The sequence below is a fragment of the Capra hircus genome, chromosome 22 (assembly GCF_001704415.2).
Source record: "Capra hircus breed San Clemente chromosome 22, ASM170441v1, whole genome shotgun sequence".
NCBI lineage: Eukaryota > Metazoa > Chordata > Mammalia > Artiodactyla > Bovidae > Capra > Capra hircus.
Window position 1 is genome coordinate 40,487,464 of NC_030829.1, and position 21,447 is coordinate 40,508,910.

The window sequence follows — 21,447 nt, forward strand, 5'->3', positions numbered from 1 at the left end:
TCCCTTGACATAGCAACCTTTGAAATTTAATTAACAAGCATATAGGTAGGAAGGAATCTTACATACCCAGATTGGAAAGTATTTCCAAAAAGGATGTTGTTGTTGTTGTTCAGTTGTTGTGTCTGACTGTTTGTGACCCCTTGGAATGCAGCATGCCAGGCTTCCCTGTTCTTCACTGTCTCCCAGAATTTGCTCAAATTCATGTCCATTGAGTCAATGATACCATCCAATGATTCTATCCTGTTACCCCCTTCTCCTCCTGCCCTTGATCTTTTCTAGCATCAGGGGCTTCTCCAGTGAGTCGGCTCTTCACATCAGGTGGCTGAAGTATTGGAGCTCCAGCTTCAGTGTCAGTCCTTCCAAGGAATATTCAGGGTTGATTTTCTTTGGGATTGACTGGTTTGATCTCCTTGTAGTCCAAGGGACTCTCAAGAGTCTTCTCTAACACCATAGCTCAAAAGCATCAATTCTTTGGTGCTCAGCCTTCTTTATGGTCCAACTCTCACATCTGTACATGACCACTGGAAAAACCATAGCTTTGACTGGATGGACCTTTGTTGGCAAAGTGATAGGTCTACTTTTTAGTACACTGTCTAGATTTGTCATTGCTTTCCTTCCAAGGAGCAAGTGTCTTTTAATTTCATGGAGGCTGTCACTATCCTCAGTGATTTGGGAGCCAGATAAAATAAAAAGTATCCAGAAAGGATACTTTCTCACAAGTTAGGAAGTTTGGCACTGATTTTCCATATCTGAAGTTTTAAGCCATTCAAATCGTCAAGTTCATCAGAAAGTATGGAGCTGAAATACATGCAGATTCAAGTTTATACTTACACCATAAAATAAATGGGAACTAAAACAAAATTATCTTTAATGGCAAAGGAATACAAACATTTTTCTTCCCATTTTGAAGAGAATTGGCCTAATAAACATCATGATTTTTGGTTCCTTACTCCCTGTCTGTTAGTTTTCTAGTTCACGTCTTTATTTTTTGGGGATTTCTGTATGTGAACTGTTTTTAAAGTCTTTATTGAATTTATTACAATATTGCTTCTGTTTTATATTTTGCTCTTTTGGCCACAAGGCATGTAAGACCTTAACTCCCAACCAGTGATTAAGCCAGCACCCCCTGCATTGGAAGGCAAAGTGTTACACCACTGGACCACCAGGGAAGTCCAGTGTCTTCATTTTCAGTGGGAAAACTTCATATGTTCTTTTTCCGTTTTAAAAAAGTTGGATATATTTTTTCAAGGCCATCAGGCTCTGATGAAGACTGAGAGCTGGAGAGTTCCTAACTGAAGTATAGAACCCACACCACCAGGACTAAATTAGATCCAGTACCTGGTTGGATCTCATCTTTTTTAACTCCAAGGCAGGGACAATATCTGCCTCTGAGAGAAGGCATGGATGTGGCACTCAATTTTTTTTCTCACCTTCTTTTCTTTTTCTTTCCTTCCTTTTTAACTTTGAAACTTTCTTTTATTGTAGAAAAATATGAATAATATAAAACATGCCATTTTAGCCATTTTAAAATATACAATTCAATAATGTTAAACATGAAGGAGAAAATGGCAACCCACTCTATTATTCTCGCCTGGGAAATCGCTAGGTCTTTATTGTGGCACGCAGGCTTCTCTAGTTGGCATGCCAGCTCAGTAGTTGCAGCATGGACTTAGATGCCCATCCCATCCTCATCGTCCCATCCTCTCCCAATATAATGTGGGAGTGAGGTGTTTTTTTTTTTTTTTTGAGGCTTCCCTGATGGCTCAGTGGGCAAAGAATCTGCCTGCAATGCAGAGAGAGAGGAGCTGTGGAGTCAATCTCTTGGTAAGGAAAATCCCCTGGAGGAGAAAATGACAACCCACTCCAGTATTCTTGTCTGGGAAATCCCATGGACAGAGGAGCCTGGCGGGCTACGGTCTGCAAAGAGTCAGACATGACTGAGCGCACAAGCAGAATGTTAAACACGATAATTCTTTTGAATAATTGGACAGAAAAGAAAATGAGGCATTAGATAAGCACCTAGGTTATCATGTAGAGATGTTTTATTCTGTTTTTTATTTGTTTCTAACCTGTCTGAAATTATTTATCACCAAAAGTATGATACCCACCTGTTGAACCAGCCAAGAATTCCATCTCAATTCTAGAACAGACTCTAGATGCTCATAGCAGATGAGGAGGGAGAATGTGGCTGGGCAAAGGGTCGGCATAATAAATGAGTTTGGGGAAAGTGGAAAAGTTCTTGTCTCTGAAGGTCCCTTGGGCTTTTCTAGAGCTCAGAACGTGAACTTGACACTCTGTGGATAAATATGATATTTTTTTCTCAGCTGCTGGCATTGGAAATTTTTTCACTCAGTAAATGATGCAAAATATATGTTAAGTAATGCTAAAGTTTTGACAAAAACTGACCAAAATCAGGGAATTAAAAGCTACAGGAAAGCTGAAACACTTGCTTAATATGCTGCCATCTAGCCATGATCTCATCCCTTGCTGTTTCATACATTGATCACAGAGACACTGAAATCATCCCCCAGTCAGGATGGAGCATGTTTACAGCAAGTTTAGAAGGCAGAGACATGGTTGAGTCTTCTATTTTTGTTGACCATGAACACTCCCTATTGCATATAAACTAAATTAGATGATTATTAAAATAATGTTAATAATGCCTTGAAAAGTTAACTTTTAAAAGGGTGAAACAGTAGGAATCTCTGCTTTGAATCTTATGTTCACCAGGTTCATCGTTTGGTAGCTCCCCGTGGAGCATAGGATAAAGTCTAAACTCCTTACTTAGATTGAAAATCACTATCACCGAAAACTAACCAAACTGATCACATGAACCTCAGCCTTGTGTAATCAATGAAACTATGAACCATGATATGTAGGGCCACCCAAGACAGACGGGTCATGGTGGAGAGTTCTGACAGAACATGGTCCACTGAAGAAGGGAATGGCAAACGACTTAAGTATTTTTGACTTGAGAACCCCATGAATAGTATGAAAAGGCAAAAAGATATGACACTGAAAGATGAACTCCCCAGGTCGATAGTTGCCCAATATGCTACTGGAGAAGAGTAGAGAAAAAACCTCAGAAATAATGAAGAGACGGAGCTAAAGCAAAAACAACACCCAGTTGTGGATGTGACTGATGATGGAAGTAAAGTCTGATGCTGTAAAGAGCAATATTGCAGAGGAACCTGGAATGTTAGGTCCATGAATCAAGGCAAATTGGAAGTGGTCAAACGGGAGGTAGAGTGAACATTGACATTTTAGGATTCAGTGAGCAAAAATGGACTGGATAGACAAATTTTATTCAGATGACCATTATATCTACTACTGTGGGCAAGAATCCCTTAGAAGAAATGGAATAGCCATCATAGTTAACAAAAGAGTCTGAAATGCAGTATGTGAGTGCAGTCTCAAAAATGACAGAATGATCTCTGTTTCTTTCCAAGGCAAACCATTCAATATCACAGTAATCCAAGTTTATGCCCCAATCACTAATGCCAAATAACCTGAAGTTGAATGGTTCTATGAAGACCTACAAAACCTTCTAGAACTAACATGAAAAAAAGACGTCCTTTTCATCACAGGGGACTGGATGCAAAAGTAGGAAGTCAAGAGATACCTGGAGTAACAGGCAAGTTTGGCCTTGGAGTACAAACCAAAGCAGGTCAAAGGTAGAGTTTTGCCAAAAAAAAGTGCACTGGTCATAGCAAACACCCTCTTCCAACAACACAAGAGAAGACTCTACACGTGGATATCACCAGATCGTCAGTACTGAAATAAGATTGATTATATTCTTTGCAGCAGGAGATGGAGAAGCTCTATACAGTCAGCAAAAACAAGACTGGGAGCTGACTGTGGCTCACATCATAAATTCCTTATTGCCAATTCAGACTTAAATTGAAGAAAGTAGGCAAAACCACTAGACCATTCAGGTATGACTTAAATCAAATCCCTTATGATTATACAGTGGAAGTGACAAAGAGATTCAAGATATTGGATGTGATAGACAGATTGCCTGAAGAACTATGGACGGAACTTCATGACATTATACAGGAGGCAGTGATCAAGACCATCCCCAAGAAAAAGAAATGCAAAAAGGCAAAAGGGTTGTCTGAGGAGCCCTTAAAAATAGCTGAGAAAAGAAGTGACATGCAAAGGAGAAAAGGAAAGATATACCTATCTGAATGCAGAGTTCCAAAGAATGGAGAGATAAGATAGCCTTCCTCGGTGATCAATACAAAAAAAATAGAGGAAAACAATAGAATGGGAAAGAAAAAAAAAAAAAAAAAAAAAAAAAAAAAAAAAAAAAAAAAAAAAAAAAAAAAAAAAAAAAAAAAAAAAATCATAAGAAATGAGGTAAAGACAAGAAATCTCTTCAAGAAAAGGTAGAGGAACACAGGAGGATCAAATATTGCCCAAACATCTGTGGTTGCATATATAGAAAAAAGCCAAGAGGAGTTTTCCAGAGGAAAAAAATATCTGGCTTCTCTGCCTTTATTGACTATGGCTAAAAGTCCTCTGGATTGTGTGGGATCACCAAACAAAACTGGTTTAGGAAAAATTGCTTCCAGATGAAATGGGGAAAATACCAGACCACCTGACCTGCCTCCTGAGAAATCAGTATTCAGGTCAAGAGGCAACAGTTAGAAAGACAGACATGGAATAAAGGACTAGTTCCAAATTGGGAAAAGAGTACATCAAGGATGTATACTGTCACCCTGCTTATTTAACTTATATGCAGAGTACATTATGCAAAATGTGGGGCTGGATGAAGCACAAGCTGGAATCAAGATTGCCAGGAGAAATATCAATAACCTCAGATATGCAGATGACACCACCCTTTTGGCAGAAAGTGAAGAAGAACTAAACAGCCTCTTGATGAAAGTGAAAGAGGAGAGTGAAAAAGCTGGCTTAAAGCTCAATATTCAGAAAACGAAGATCATGGTGTCCGGTCCCATCACTTCATGACAAATAGATTGGGAAACAGTGGAAACAGTGACAGACTATTTTTTTGAGCTCCAAAATCACTGCAGATGGTGACTGCAGCCATGAAATTAAAAGATGCTTTCTCCTTGGAAAAAGCTATGACCAACCAAGACAGCATATTAAAAAGCAGAGACATTACTTTGCTGACAAACGTGCGTCTAGTCAAAGCTATGATTTTTCCAGTAGTCGTGTATGAATGTGAGAGTTGAACTATAAAGAAAACTGAGCACCGAAGAACTGATGCTTTTGAACTGTGGTGTTGGAGAAGACCACAGTGGACTGCAAGGAGATCAAACCGGTCAAACCTAAAGGAAGTGAAAGTGAAAGTAAAAATCGCTCAGTCCTGTCTGACTCTTTGTGACCCCATGGACTGTAGCCCGCCAGCTCCTCTGTCCTTAGAATTCTCCAGGCCAGAATACTGGAGTGGGTCAGCCTTTCCCTTCTCTAGCAGATCTTCCCAACACAGCGATTGAACCCAGGTCTCCGGCATTGCAGGCGGATTCTTTACCAGCTGAGCCACAGGGGAAGCCCAACCTAAAGGAAATCACTCCTGAATATTCATTGGAAGGACTGACGCTGAAGCTGAAATTCCAATACTTTGGCCACCTGATTAGAAGAGCTGACTCATTGGAAAAGACCCTGATCCTGGGAAAGATTGAAGGCTGGAGGAGAAGGGATGACAGAGGATGAGATGGTTGGATGTCATCACCGACATCAGTTTGAGCAATCTCTGGGAGCTGGTGATAGACAGGGAAGCCTGTCATGCTGCAGTCTATGGGGTCGCAAAGAGTCGGACACGACTGAGTAAATGAACTGAACTGAGGGTCCCCCTCGGTCCCTCCTTTACCTATCTTCCTACTTTATCTTTCTTTGCTTCTCCAGACGTGCTGTATTTCATCCTGGCATTCAGTTCAGTTCAGCTCAGTCACTCTGGAAAAACCATAGCTTTGACTAGATGGACCTTTGTTGTCTCTGCTTTTTAATATGCTGTCTAGGTTGGTCATAGCTTTTCTTCCAAGGAGCAAACATCATGGCTGCTGTCACCATCTACAGTGATTTTGGAGCCCCACAAAACTAAAGTCTCACTGTTTCCATTGTTTCCCCATCTATTTGCCATGAAGTGATGAGACCAGATGTCATGATCTTAGTTTTCTGAATGTTGAGTTTTAAGTCAACTTTTTCATTCTCCTCTTTCACTTTCATCAAAAGGCTTTTTAGTTCTTCTTCGCTTTCTGCCATAAGTGTGGTCATTTGTGTATCTGAGGTTATTGATATTTCCCCTGGCAATCTTGATTCCAGCTTGTGCTTCATCCAGCCCAGCATTTCTCATAATGTACTCTGCATATAAGTTAAATAAGCAGGGTGAATGTATACCACCTTGATATACTGCTTTCCTGATTTGGAACCAGTTTGTTATATACAGATTTCTCAGGAGGCAGGTAACTTGGTCTGGTATTCCCATCTCTTGAAGAATTTTCCACAGTTTGTTGTGATCCACATAGGCATAGGCTTTGGCATAGTCAATAAAACAGATGTTTTTCTGCAACTCTCTTGCTTTTTCTATGATGCAACTTATGTTAGCAATTGGATATCTGGTTCCTCTGCCTTTTCTAAATCCTGCTTGAATATCTGGAAGTTCACAGTTCACATGCTGTTGGAGCCTGGCTTGAGTGATTTTGAGCATTACCCTTCTCGCGGGAAAACTAAGTCTTATACGTTCTGTGAAAATTACCTCAAAATGTATAATGGACTTAAATATAAAACATGAAGCTATAAAACTTTTAGAAAAAAACATAAGAGAAAATCCTTGGGATCCAGTAGTAGGCAAAGAGTTCTTCGGTTTGACATTAGGATACAATTCATAAGAGGAAAACAATATGATGTATTAGATATCATCAGAATTAGAACTTGGGCTCTCTAAAAGACCGTGATTGTTGTTGCTGCTGTTCAGTCACTGAGTCATTTCTGACTCTTTGTGGCTCCATGGATGCGGCAGGCTGGGCTCCTCTGTCCACTGTCTCCCAGAGTTTGCTCACATTCATGTCCGTTGAGTCAGTGACACTACCTAACCATCTCATCCTCTGCCTCCCCATTCTCCTTTTGCCTTCAGTCTTTCTCAGCATCAGGATCTTTTCCAATGAGTCAATTCTTCACAACAGGTGGCCAAAGTATTCAGTCTCAAAATCTGTCCTTCTGGTGAACATTCAGGGATGATTTTCTTTAGGATTTACTGACACCTTCCGACCTGGGGGGGGTTCATCTTTCGGTGTCGTATCTTTTTGCTTTTTCACAGTGTTCATGCGGTTCTGGAAGCAAGAAGACTGGAGCGGGTTGCCATCTCCTGCTCCAGTGGACCACGTTTTGTCAAAACTCTTCACCGTGACTCATCCATCTTGGGCGGCTCTGCATGGAGTGGCTCATAGCTTCATTGAGTTACAACAAGGTTATGATCCAGGAAGGGGAAAAGACTCTGATAAGAGAATCAAAAGACGTTACAAAGCACATATCTGACAAAGGACTAGTATCTAAATTATATAAAGACCTCTCAAACTCAGCAGTAAAAAAAAAAAGCAATCCAGTTAGAAATCATGAAGAGATATTTCACTAAAGAGGTTTTATAGAAGGCAAGTAAGCACATCAAACTATGTTCAACATTATTAGCCATCAGGGAAATATAAATTAAAACCACAGTGATACATCACTATATACCTACTTACTGGCTTTAAAAAAATGTTGACCACACCAAATGCTAATGAGGATACAGTCAAACTGGATATATTGCTGCTGAGAATGTGACATGGTAACAGGACTCTGGGAAATAGTTTCGCAGTTTCTTATCAAACTAAGTATTCACTTATTTATCCTGAGGAAATGAAAATGTATGTTCACATAAAACTTGTGCATGAATGTTCATAGTAGATTTATTTGTAATAGCCAAAAACTGGAAACAACACAGATGACCTATATTGGGTGAATGGATAAAAAAACAGTAGTATATCCACACCATGGAGGCTTTACTCAGCAATGAGTTACTGATACATGAAACTAACTACTTGGTGCAATCTTCAGGTATTTAGACTATAGGGGAAAAAGCCAATCCCCAAAAATTATATATTGTATGATTCCATTTATATTGCATTCTTCAAATAAGAAAACTATATAAATGAAGAACAGATTTGTGGTTGTCAAGGCTTAAGGAAGTGTGAGGTGGGAAGAATGCATGTGGCTATAAAAGGGCAGTATAAGGATGGCTGTGGTGATGAAAATATTTTGTATCTTGACTGTATGCAAGTCAGTGTTCTGCTACTGTACCGTAGATTTGCAAGATGTTACCATTGGGAGAAATTGGGTAAAGCGTACTTCAAATCTCTCTGTAGTTTTTTCTAACAACTTACATGCAAATCTACAAATACATCAAAATGAGAAGTTTAATTAAAAAGAGGACTCAGAAAAAGACCCCAGTATGATGACAGTAGCATTTCAAATAAAATCAAATGGTACTCTAAGAACAAATCAAAAGAAGTCAAGATATAAAGGGAATCTTCCTGACCCAGGGAACTGAACCTGGGTCTCCCACATTGCAAGTGGATTCTGTACCATCTGAGCTACCAGGGAAGCTCATAAATATTAAAACTGGCAGAAACAAACAAACAAACAAAAAAAAAACCACTTTGAATTTCTTTATAGCAGGAAAAAGTCACACACACAAAAGAGAAGGCGAATTGTGGGAAGAAAAGTGTAATATACTATGACAAAAAAGAGTCTGCTTAAATATAACAAAGAATGTGTTTCAATGGAAAAATATGCAAAATCAAAAAATAAAAGTTAAAAAAATAAAAGGGGGGAATATGTGAACAAAAGGAATTGAGGAGAAGATAACAATGTAATTGTAGAAGCTGCCTTAAAAGTTCAAAGACTGATTTAGAAGGGATAAAAAGGTGAAATTTGTACAGATTCCAGAAGGGGTCAGGTATTAGTGGCATGTGAAGGAATGTAAAAAAGAATGTTGAGAAAACAATAAATAATCATTAGATCCCCAGAGTCATTGACTAACCTGAATAGCCTGGGAACTGTCCCTCTTCCCCTCCTTTCATGCTGGAGAAGGTGAAGCGCAGGGTCTGTGCTGGGGGTCACTGTGCATAGGTAAGGACAGAGCTATGAAGATAAAAATGGGGATCAAGTGAAAGTCTGTATAGTGGGGCTACTGCTCTTTCCCACTTGTGGATCCCAGAACAGTGGCACTCAGGCAGGAGACTAGAAAACACTTTTCTGGGGACTTTGAGCAGCCCAAGAAAAGAACTAAAATACCAACCAGGAAGCCAGTCACTCTAGTCCTGCATTGTCCGCTGTGGCAGCCACTGGCAGCATGTGGCTGCTGAACATTGAAACATGGTTCGTCTAACTTGAGATGGGTTGTAAATGCACAACATATAAAGAATTTTGAATACTTCATTTATGCATGCGTGCATACTGAGTCGCTTCAGTTGTGTCTGATGCTTTGTGACCCTATGGACTGTAGCCCACCAGTCTTCTCTGTCCATGGCATTTTCCAAGCAGGAATATTGGAGTGGCTTGCCATGCCCAAACTGTGAATATAATCCAAGTCTCTTATGTCTCCTGCATTGTCAAGTGCGTTCTTTACCACTACTGCCACCTGGAAAGCCCTTCTTCACTTATACGTAAATGTAAAATGTCTTGTTAGTTTTTATTTCATGTTGAAATATTTTTATATATGGGGTTAAATAAAATATATTAGTAAAGTAAATTTTTATAAGAGACTGAATTTCTCCCAGACTGAAAGCAGAAAAGCAAATTTTATGGAGCTATGGTGATTTTATAAGTAAAATGAAAGTAATAAGATATCAATATGAAGGGAGCAATCAGACAGGATATAGAGAATGAAACAAATCTTAGCCATATATGTGCATGCGTATATGTTGTATATGTGACGTATCACTCTCTAGCTAGTTCCTATTGATGTCAGATTTTTTTTTTTTCTTGCTGGCAGTCAGATACGATAACGGAGGCAAGATATGATAATGGGAAAAACTCAGGTTCTGAAGTGACTTTGTGGCCCAGGAGAGCTGCTGCTTCTCTAAGCCATGGATCCTCAGATAACACTGCTTACTTTACAGGCTGTCCTAAAGCTTAGAGACAGTACCAGAGCTACATGGACTGTAGCCCGCCAGGCTCCTCTGTCCATGAGATTCTCCAGGCAAGAATACTGGAGTGGGTAGCCATTCCCTTCTCCAGGGGATCTTCCCAAGCCACAGATCAAATCCAGGTCTCTTGCATTGCAGGCAGATTCTTTACTATCTGAGCCACCAGGGAAGTCCAGTAATAATGACAGCTAAAATTAACACAAGGCTTATTATGTGTCTGGGACTGAGCTTCTTTCACACATTAAATCATGCAATCACAGTGACCTAAAGAATATCATTATTTTTATTCCTGTTTTGCAGATGTGGAAACAGAGGCAAAAACAGTTACCTGACTTAAATCATAGTAACTAAACTGCAGATCTGGGATTCCAATCCAGACAGACTGACTCCCTCAAGAAATCAGATGTATTGCATATAGGACACATATTGATACACCAAGGACCTCTGCTATTTCCCCAAATATACGTTAATCCTACCCAGAGTTCAAGACAAATTCAGGAGAATAGAACAATCCATACAGACATCCAAGTGGTTTGTTTCTTGGGTTGGGAAGATACCCTGGAGAAGGGAATGGCTACCTACTCCAGTAAGCAGTGTTACCTGAGGATCCATGGCTTAGGGAAGAAGCTGCTCTCCTGGGCCACAAAGTCACTTCAGAACCTGAGCTTTTTCTTTTATCATATCTTGCCTCATGAATTTTAGCACCTCATTGCTGATAGAAACCTTTTAGATCATCTTAAGAAGTTGTTGAACTTTCTGCAGAATGGGTCATTAAAGGCTGGGCTTTGGGGTCAGGGAGTCTTGTGTTCAAATCCTTATTCCACCACTCAGGACTATGGGGTCCACTTGGACAAGATACTCAGCTCCATGAAAACTTCTCAGGCTGTAATAAGGGCTATATTAGCTAATGTATGGTAGGTCTTTGGCATGCTATATGTTGTGAGATTATTAATTTTTCACGATATGATTTTCATTATAAATGTAATCTAAGTCTCAGAGCTAGTTATTCGTGGACATGTAACTGAAACTCTAGTGGGTCTCTTATTCAGTGCTTTCTCTTCCCTACTTTGCTATCTAATTGGTTAGTTTTCATTCATCCTTTTAAAATCTACATTTATAAAGTCAGAGCTGTTAGTGAAGATTTTATAAGAACACTTTCCAAGAGGTGTTTTTTTTTGAACTGCCAAGTCCAGAGATTTAGGATGTAGCTTGGTGCTGAAGTAATTGGCTCTCTTAGTCTTGAGTTATAAGAAGTTCCTTTTCAGAGTGTAAGGTTGAGAACCATGAGAGGAACTCTCACATTTTGGTAATTGCTTTAAGGAATAACTTACCTTAAAAAAAAATGTTATTCAGCTATAATTCCTTCCTTCCCTCACCTTGACGTTTTGAGAATCTCCTCATTATATATCTCCACCAGCTTGTTTTCTGAGTTTCCCCTTTTAACTATTTCCTCAAGTACAATCCCTTAATATTATTTTCTTTTCAGCTTATCAACTGGTTGGAAAAGTGATATACTTTTGAGTACTGCAGAGTTTCTGAGGACTGTAGAAATGATCCAATCTTAGGAGAATACGGAAATGATTTAATCTTGGGTGAATACAAGAATGATTTAATTTTCTACCTGTCAAAGAACTGAAGCATTATGAAACTGGCCTTAGCCAGCTACTTGAAGCAAGCTGTATACTCTTTGGTGCTGTTCTATCACATCAACAGACAATTCATGATCAGAGATTAATTCAGAAACTCTCATTAGTATGTCGAGCTAAGAACAGGGATGAGATGTTTTAATACCTCTTGAATGCAGCATTTGTGTGTATGTATATGTGTGTGTAAGAGAATGGGGGTGGATTTAGCTATAAATAAGACTGAACGCCACAATGCTCTGATATTGATAAAGTGGGTGTCTTCTAAATTTCTTTTAAATGTATTCCTCCTCTTCCTGGTAGTTAACCAGACAGATTATAGTTTAGTTATCCCAATGGGGAGTTTTAAATCAAAAGGACTAACAGGTTCCCCCCCCCCCCCGCCCCCCCAACATAAGTGAGAGAACACCAGGAAATAGAATTACAAATATATTTCCATTTTGTCATAAAGAAACTTAACATTTTCCCTGTTACTTAGACATCAGTTTAAACTATGACATTTCTCTTGTTTTGACTAGCACTAAAGTAAGAGAGAGAAATGTTCTATTACAGGGACCTTATTGCCTGAAATAAATCTCTCAGGATACTTGAACATTCTCTTATGATGCTCTTTTTGTGGTCTCCATGGTTCTTCTCTTTGGTTATTGAAATGTTTGACAAGTGACAACCATGCTAAATTTTTCACCTACTTTTTTGAGCTCTCCCTCTCAAACTGAAAATTAGAGTGAAGTAGGCAAGTTTCAGGGCTTCCCTGGTGGCTCAGCTGGTAAAGAATCTGCCTGCAATGCAGGAGACCTGTGTTTGATCCCTGGGTTGTGAAGATCCGGAGAACGAAACAGCTACCCATCCCAGTATTCTGGCCTGGAGAATTCCATGGACTGTACAGTCCATGGGGTTGAAAAGAGTCGGACACAATTGAGCAACTTTCACTTCACTAGGCAAGTTTCAGTCCCTCCCATCCCCTATAATGGAACCCATGTTGAGCCAGGAAAGCTGTGTATTCAACATTGATCCATGCATCAGTCCAAAGTTATTAAGTGCTTTCCATTCAACATCTGTGTGAGATGCTATGAAAACTGCAAACAGCACCTTGAACAATTCCAGACCTCAAAAACCTCCCCTTGTTTTCCTCCTTTCGTTTCCCTTCCCTCCTCTCTTTTAGCCAACTTCCCAAAGAATTTGAAGCTGTTCACTAAATTAAAGGTAATGTGCAAATAATAAAATAACCATAAGATAGAACTGTGATCATCTTTACTAGTATGAACCCATGGGATGGAAGAACTAAATTTGGTTGTAAGTTTCCTGGTCTCTAAGGCAGAAAGGGAATTACTAATTTACATAGCCTTCTTTGTCTGACCGGAGAAAGCATCATAGTTTTTCACTCTGGTAGAGTATATTTGGGATCAAAACTGAAGGTGGAATTTACTGGTTTACGAAGTGAACATTGACTTTACTGCAGTTTTCAAACTGAGGAATAAGTATGGGGAGGAAAGATTTAGGGCATGAGTTCATATCTATCTTGCTTACTGTTATGGCCCAGGGCTCAGCACAGGTGCCCAGTGCCAAGTAGTTCTTGGAGACTGTTGTTATTTTAGTCATTAAGTCATGTCCAACTCTTAGCAAGCCTGGACTGTAGCTCTCCAGGCTCCTCTATCCATGGGATTTCCCAGGCAAGAATACTGGAGTGGGTAACCATTTCCTCCTCCAGAGCATCTTTCCAACCCAGGGACTGAACCTGTGTCTCCTGCATTAGCAGGTGGACTCCTTACCCCTGAGTCACCTGGGAAGCCCCAGGTAGTGGAGGTATTGTTCTTCAATTAAAATGGGCCATTCAATGGACGATTTTGCACTGACTTTCAGTAACAATGAAGATACTACTCTGACCCTGAGTGTTGTATTCTCTCTCCCTAGAAAGCCATACTTCAGTTCTCATGTTAAATCCAACTTCGTTTGTTTTAGTATCTCTGAAAAGGATCTGCTTCTTTTCTCTGGAGCTCTTCCCGCAGGTGGAAAATACTCACTCCCTGTGGGACTGTTTGACTACTGTTTGTCTCCTCTAGTAGGCTCCAAAAGGCCTAGATCACATTTGATTTTGATCACCTTCATACCCCAGCCTGTATCATAGAGTCTGGCACTTACTAGATACTCATTAAATAGTTTGTTAAGTGAATGAAAGTCACTAATTACCAAACAGCATGGTGGGTTGTGCTTTTAATGAACTTTCAATGAAAATGAGGATAATGGATGAAAACGAGGATACTGTTAAATATAATACCGAGGATACTGTTAAACAGAATAATAATGATGCTGATGCTTAAAAAAAAAAAAAAACAACAGGTGATGGTAGCTACTTCTGTTAAATTCTAACTATGTTCCAGGCCCTTCACATAAAATGTACCCCTTATAACTCAAATGAGGAAGGCAAAATTATTCACTGCATTTTACCGAGGAAAATGAGCATTAAAGGAGATTGATGACTCCGATAAAGTCATGCACTTAATTGGCTGGTGGAGCCCAGGATTCAAATGAACATTCTTAACCACCAGGCAAAATTGTTCTCCCTAAGCTATTTTACTAAAGCATCCTCTGGTTTATGATCTGGAGGAACAAATTGATAGTGTCCTCATGTGTCCTGAGCACTGTGATAAGTTACCTTGTGACAACCCAAAATAGCAACAGTTCTCTATCACTTCATTGTGAGGCCTCCACCCTGTTTTTAGCCAGGAGCACAGAAAACAAAACAAAACAAAAGAAAAGACAATGTAGAATCAGGGGCCATAAGATTCTTTATTTTCATTTTCAGAGCATTGGAGCAGGATTTTTATTTTTTCCCCACCAATCTTCTTTGGTGCACCACCCCCTTGGTTAATGTCCATTGCTGCAGTTCTGTTAATAAGGAGTTATCACATATTTCATTTGTTCATTTGAAAATCCAATGTTTATTGCAGTGCAGAGCAGCCACATTATTGTAAGGACTTGCTTAGACAAATTAAATGATTCCATGTAGTAGATCTGCAAAGTCTGATTTCCATGTGTGGAATCATGTTTATCATCACCCAATTTCAAAGGGACAAAATAGCACATTTACATTGGTAACTCTTTTATAACATTCCCTTTCTACATTATGTGTTTGTTTTGTTGTTAGAAACCAACCCAAATCCCTTCTTCCAGGATGACATACACAAAAGGATGGCAATATTTAAATATTAGGGCTGTGATGGGGTGAAGCAGTTGAGGCATGTCCAGCATTGACTTGGTGCCTTCTGCCCTCATGGGTGCATTATGTAGATACAGGGATTGCCAAATTTTCCTTTAAGAGTTTAGCTAACTGATTCTTGAAGAACTTAAGGTCTCTCAAGGAAGTGTACATAGAAAGCATTTTTCAACACAGTATCGGCCCAGGAGGAAGCACTGGATCTTCTGGGGCTTTCACTTCAGGATTACTGAACTTTCCTGCAAGCTTTTTTTTTCCCTCCACAGATTCTCCCTCCAGGAAAAGAAGGAACGTTCTTTGCAATTCTAACCTCTTTAAAGGATGACCTCCTCACCTCAAAGAGGGTCTTTCGGTATTACCGGTAGAAATGAATTATCTTAAAGCTAACATTTATTTTAAAGCAAAAATTCTGTTTTGGAGGGGGGAGAATTTAATTTCAAACCCTAGAACATATAAGGTTAATGGCAAACTCACTTCAAGGAGAGAAATATAAAAAGCAAAATTGCTCAGTCGACTGAAGAACTAATCAAGCATATTGTTCCCTTGATTCTATAAAATTACAGCGAGCCTTTGAGAAAGGTTGAAAGGATGTCCATGGTGTGCCCTCAGTATACTTGGTCTGTAAATGCGTGTTCCCTCTTCCCAGAGGCGCTGGTGTGTGCTGAAGGGGGTCTCCTGGCTAAGGGCTGAGTGTCTTTCCAAATGACAGATGGTTCCCTCTACTGGCTGAACTTAAATTCAGTCCTCTGAGCTGAGCCAACCAGGGAGGAATCACCATCCTTTTCACTGATAATGAAACCAGTTTTGAGTTTCATCCTTAAAGATACCACCCACCCGAGGCCAGTTTAAGTGCACGCAGGAGCTGGTGATGGACTTCTTCCTCCCTGTCTCCTTCTCCCCTCCCTCCTTTCTTCCTCCCTCCCTTTCCCTTTACTTCCTTTATTTTGAGAAAAATGTAAAGATACAGGCAAGCCCAAAAGGTAGTGTAATAAGCATCTGTATTTCTACTATCGAAAAAGGAGCATCTGTTTATGTTTAGTCAGATTTACTTCCAGTTTGTGTGTTTGTTTCTTTTCAAAGCAATCATTGATGAAACCAAATTCTCTGTTAAGTACCACATCTGGCTTTCCTTCCACTCTTTACTCTCTCAGCTGTCTACCAAAAGTTCCCGACCATAAATTTAGGATGTTTTTAACTAGTATATTGTTTATATTTTTTATGCACACACACATATATACCAACAACCAATATACACTATTTTGTTTGAATATTTAATGTTTAAATCTTTCCTTGTTGCTTTTTTAACATCACAGTATTTACAAAACTAAGCTGCATTGATGCCGTAAAAATCAATTGATCAATTTTAATAGCTCCATAATATTCCATTCTATACATATAGTGCATTTTATTGACCTATTCCATTTCCAGTGCAACTTTTAGATCATTTCCAAAGTTTGCTGTACAAAAACAAAAACACTTCGGTATTATTTTAGTATGTGTCTTCTTGTGTCCCTGTTGCTTGAGTCCAGTATACCCTGTAGGAAGAATCAATATACCATAGGATATGGTAATATTACTTTTGATAAATATAATGAAATTGCTCACCAGAAAGATATACCAATTCACGATTTGGCCAGAGGTAAACTAGAGTATTATGCTAATTTTTCCCTACATCTTACAACACTGACTTTTGTCTACCTTTTCCATGTTTACTATTCTAACAAAATAAAAATGGAATTCTGTTAATATAATATGCATTTTACTCTAGTGATTCTGAGCTTTTTTTTTAATGTTCATTGTTCATTGAGATTTCTTCTTTGAACAACCATTTTTTCCTATACGTCTGTTCATCTCTTTTCTTCAATTTAGTAGTTCCTTATATGTTTTGGTTACTTATTCTCTGTCTGTTTCACGTTCATTGTTGTTCAGTTGCTAAGTCGTGTGCGACTCTTTGCGACCCTATGAACTGCAGCACGCCAGGCTTTCCTGTCCTTCACTGTCTCCCAGAATTTGCTCAAACTCATGTCCATTGAGTCAGTGATACCATCCAAGCACCTAATCCTCTGTGGCCCTCTTTTCCTCCTGCCCTCAATCTTTCCCAGGTTCAGGGTCTTTTCCAGTGAGTTGACTCTTTGCATCAGGTGGCCAAATATTGGATCTTTAACTTCAGCATCAGTCCTTCCAATGAATATTCAGAGTTGATTTCCTTTAGGGTTAACTGATTTGATTTCCTTGCTGTCCAAGGGACTCTCAGGAGTCTTCTCTAGCATCACATTATGAAAGCACCAGTTCTTGGCACTCACTCTTCTTTATGGTCCCACTCTCAAATCTGTACACAACTACTAGAAAAACTATAGCTTTGACTATACAGACCTTTGTCAGCAAAATGATGTCTCTGCTTTTTAATACTCTGTCTAGGTTGGTCTTAACTTTTCTTCCAAGGAGCAAGCATCTTTTAAGTTCGTTGCTATAGTCACTGTCCACAGTGATTTTGGAGCCCAGGAAAATAAAGTCTGTCACAGTTTCCACTTTTTCCCATCTATTTGCCATGAAGTGATGGCACTGGATGCCACGATCTTTGTTATTTGAATGCTAAATTTTAAGCTGGCCTTTTCACTCTTCTCTTTCACCTTCATCAAGAGGCTGTTTAGTTCCTCTTCACTTTCTGCCATTAAAATGGTATCATCTGCATATCTGAGGTTGTTGATATTTCTCCTGGCAGTCTTGATTCCAGCTTGTGCTTCATCCAGCCCAGTGTTTCTCATGATGTACTCTGCATATAAGTTAAATAAGCAGGGTGACAATATACAGCCTTCATATACTCCTTTTCCAATTTTGAACCAGTCCGTTGTTCCATGTTCCAAGAACAGTTCTAAGTGTTGCTTCTTGACCTGCATACAGGTCCCTAACATGTGCCAGGAAATTGTGCTTGGTGTTTTATCCAAATTAGAAAAAATATTCTCTTTATAAATATACCCTTCATATACATATATATATATATATATATATATATATATATATATATATATATTATGCCCATTTGACAGAAGTGAAAAGTGAGGCTCAATGGAGTTTAGCAGCTATATAAGACACAGAGATAGTGAAATGCATTACTAGAATTCAAACTCAGGCTACAAGGACCACAAACCCTTGTTCCTTCTGTTGTCAGATTCCTTCTGATTCTCATGGACACTAGGGTTTCAAAAGAAAGTAGGTAAATTGACCCACAAAGTACCCTTCAGACTGGCCAGATGATTTGGCATAGACCACCACAAAACCCGAGAGGTACTCTTGCTGACAGGTTGGCAGGTTGGCTTCATCTTTCTGCAAAATGGAAAACCCCAGTGGCAGTACTGGCTGACTATGAAGAGGGTCAAATAACAATGCAGCTAGAACAGCCCAGGACTGACTAGACGTGGAAGATGGAATTTCAGAGCACCATTTTGCCTCTTCCTTTATGTGATCTTGTAGGGGTCAGTGCAGACCAATGACAATACTTAGACATTACATGTGTGCCCGTATTCTACCCTTTCAACAGTACCAGTGCAGTCCTGTTTGCTCAGTATTCATGCTGAATGTCCCTAATGAAGCTGTACCTATAAGTCATCTGGATCACTGCAGAAATGATCATCTGAATTTCTCTTTTCTGATGTAGGTATTCCAGGACTGCCAACCTGTCGACAGCCTCTGCAGAAACTCTGCGCACCCTTCTGTTGAGCACTCTGAGGAAGTAACAGTCTTCAGACAGGTAGTGTTTACTTAATTTCAGATTTTTTTCATAGAATTAGGCATACCTGACTTACTATGGACATCTGTATCATAGCAGTAAGATTCCTATGTACACATAAAATAGAACTCTTAAAATGGTAGAATTTCAGGGCTCGATTTCCTTAGAGAATTTACCCTCTCCTGACTTCTATTTGTAGCTGCCATTTAAAACTCAGGGTATAAATATTATGTCAGTTAAATAAGGAGTGATGACTTTACTTTTTAAAGAAAGCATTACCTTCCCTTTTATGAAATGTAGTATAACTGTTACCTGATTGACATCTATTATATTATTCTCCCCCCACCAGACAGTTACACATATTTAATAATTTTTATGTGTAAAAAGTAAGGTTAAACAGTTACATAGTCGAGTTGTTAGGCTTTGCATGGTTTTGAGAATGATCCTGGAGATGAGATGACATTAGTAGTGGCAGGAGGTCACATCTGACGTGAAATGTACCTCCTAAAATGGCAAGAGATTGTTCTTGGTCAGAGGAAGTTCTAGTGGCATTTGCTGGGACAGTGAAGAATATATCTTATAAAAAAGACTTGAGGATAGGACAAAGTAATTACTCATCTTTGTATGTATTTGAATGACTTTACTGGATACATTTAATATGCATTTTTAAAAATAGCAATAAAGGACTGGAAATATGTGAATATGGGCAATACTTCCCCGGCGTGATATCAGTGGACAGTGTTCATTTAAACCGTTCCTGGAACTCACATGTGCATACCCCTCTCCTCTTCTCTCCTTCTCATCTTTATTCCACTCACAGTGTCTCCCCATTCCAGAGTCTCAGCTAACAATTTAGCATGTGTAATAAATATAAATATTGAACAGCCCCATGTGTCAGAACACAAACATTTGTTATGCTTTCAGCCACGACCCAGTCTCCTGTTTCCATTTTACATTGTCTGCCTTCTATTCTCTCGTATTCCACAGTTGTTTAAAACTCATAGATTTATGCAAAGTTTACGGAATCGAGCAAGACTGTCCCTCGAATGTGTAGGGCTGTGACACATTGCTGTGTTTTCTAGAAATACTCACCAAATGCAGATTATGGAGGAATGAGTCAGGCATCCTCACTTCTTGATGGCCCTGACTTCTTTCTGGTGAATCACCTTCCTGTCTAGAGGGTTTTTCTGGAAGATGTAGAAGGCTTAAAGAAGGTAAATGAAATGAGCTGAAATGGAACCCTGGTGGGAGTTTTGCACAGAATTGTTTGATCCTTGTGTTATGGTTCTGGTTAGTGTTTTTGAGCCCTGAAGCAAAGCTCTTTTTAACATGAAAGCTGTCAATATGAAATATATAGATCTAAAAGAGGAGTATTTTAATATTAATTATTAGCAGAAGGAGGAATTGCAGACTATAACTTTGACTTTTAGCATCTCCACCTAGTTCTCTTTGCTTGGAAAGACTTCCCTTTTCTCTCTTCATAGTAAAAGGCATGTGCTTCATGATTCTGAAGACCTATACTTCACTGTTTCTTTTCTTTAAAGAGACTGACAGGTTTCTGCCATTTGCTGTGTGATCTCGGTTAACTCATTTAACCTCTCTGAACTCTGGTATCTTCCTCCACAATATGGGGCTAATTATAGGAACTACCTCACAGAATGCTTATGAAGGATTAAATGGCAATTATTATAAAGTGATAAGCAAGATGCTTGGCATACAGAAGCTCTTAAGAGATGGTAACGACTAATATAAGAAGGAAATGTGCACTTACTGATTCTGTAACACTGTTTAAGGATATTATTTTAATATTCTGTTTCTCATAGGATATTACCTATTGCAGTTTTCAATGAGGCAAGATATAGAGATATCTGAGATCAAAAAACTAAGGTAAAATAAATAACGTGGCAAAGTACCATGTAGATTATCTCCGGTAGTCATGAACCCGTATAAGCCTCATTGCTTTGAGATTAAATGCTGCCAGTGTTACAGCCAGATCTGATTGATGTTTTATCATTTTATCATTTAACTTTGTGCTGTACTTTCATTCCACATCTTCTCATGTACTTGGCAGGATGATCAAGGAAGCTCTGACTTATGTTTCTACCTAAAACCAAAACCAAATATCACTAGGCGAGGTAATGAATGAAGGTTAAATATTTTGAGAAGAGGAACTGGGAGATGCAAAAGAGTATTTCCTAAATGTTTTTCACTTGTTTCCACTTCTAGTATAGCTAAGTATGTGCTGTTGAACCTGGTATTTTCACATATAGAAACTGTAAAGTACGGGAGAAAAATTACCTGACAACCCTAGAGAGTGAAAATAAGTAGGGACTGAAAGGGACTTCAGATTCAAAACTTAGAAGCAGGCTCAGTGCAGAGTGATTTCCCCATTTTATGGCTTTTTTGACTGAGGGTATGGATGGTGAGGTTAATGTCACTTCGGGTGACTAACTCCAGTAGAAAAACCACAGTCTTTTTGGTTTGAAGATCCTCGGAACAGGGTTCAGTGCAACAACAGCCCCTGCAAAATGAAGCTAGAATACTGTTTTTAAATTGGTAATTTTATTTGTTTTTGGCTGTGCTGGGTCTTTGCTGTTGCAGACTTTCTCAGTTGCAGCAAGCGGGGGCCACTCTTTGTTGCAGTGTAGGAGCTTCCCATTGAGGTGGCTGCTCTTGTTGTAGAGCACAGGCTCTAGGACACATGAGCTTCAG

At 39.2% G+C, this 21,447-nt stretch overlaps 1 protein-coding gene across 4 annotated transcripts in view; it reads left to right on the top strand.

Annotated features, from left to right (window-relative positions):
* FHIT (fragile histidine triad) overlaps window positions 1–21,447 on the top strand; it is a 1,556,965-nt gene that overhangs the window by 427,951 nt on the left and 1,107,567 nt on the right. For all 4 annotated transcript variants that reach the window (XM_005695769.3, XM_018038276.1, XM_018038275.1 and 1 more), the window contains exon 3: window positions 18,664–18,756. The gene's annotated coding sequence lies outside the window, so the exon portion shown is untranslated. The remainder of the gene's footprint in view (window positions 1–18,663; window positions 18,757–21,447) is intronic.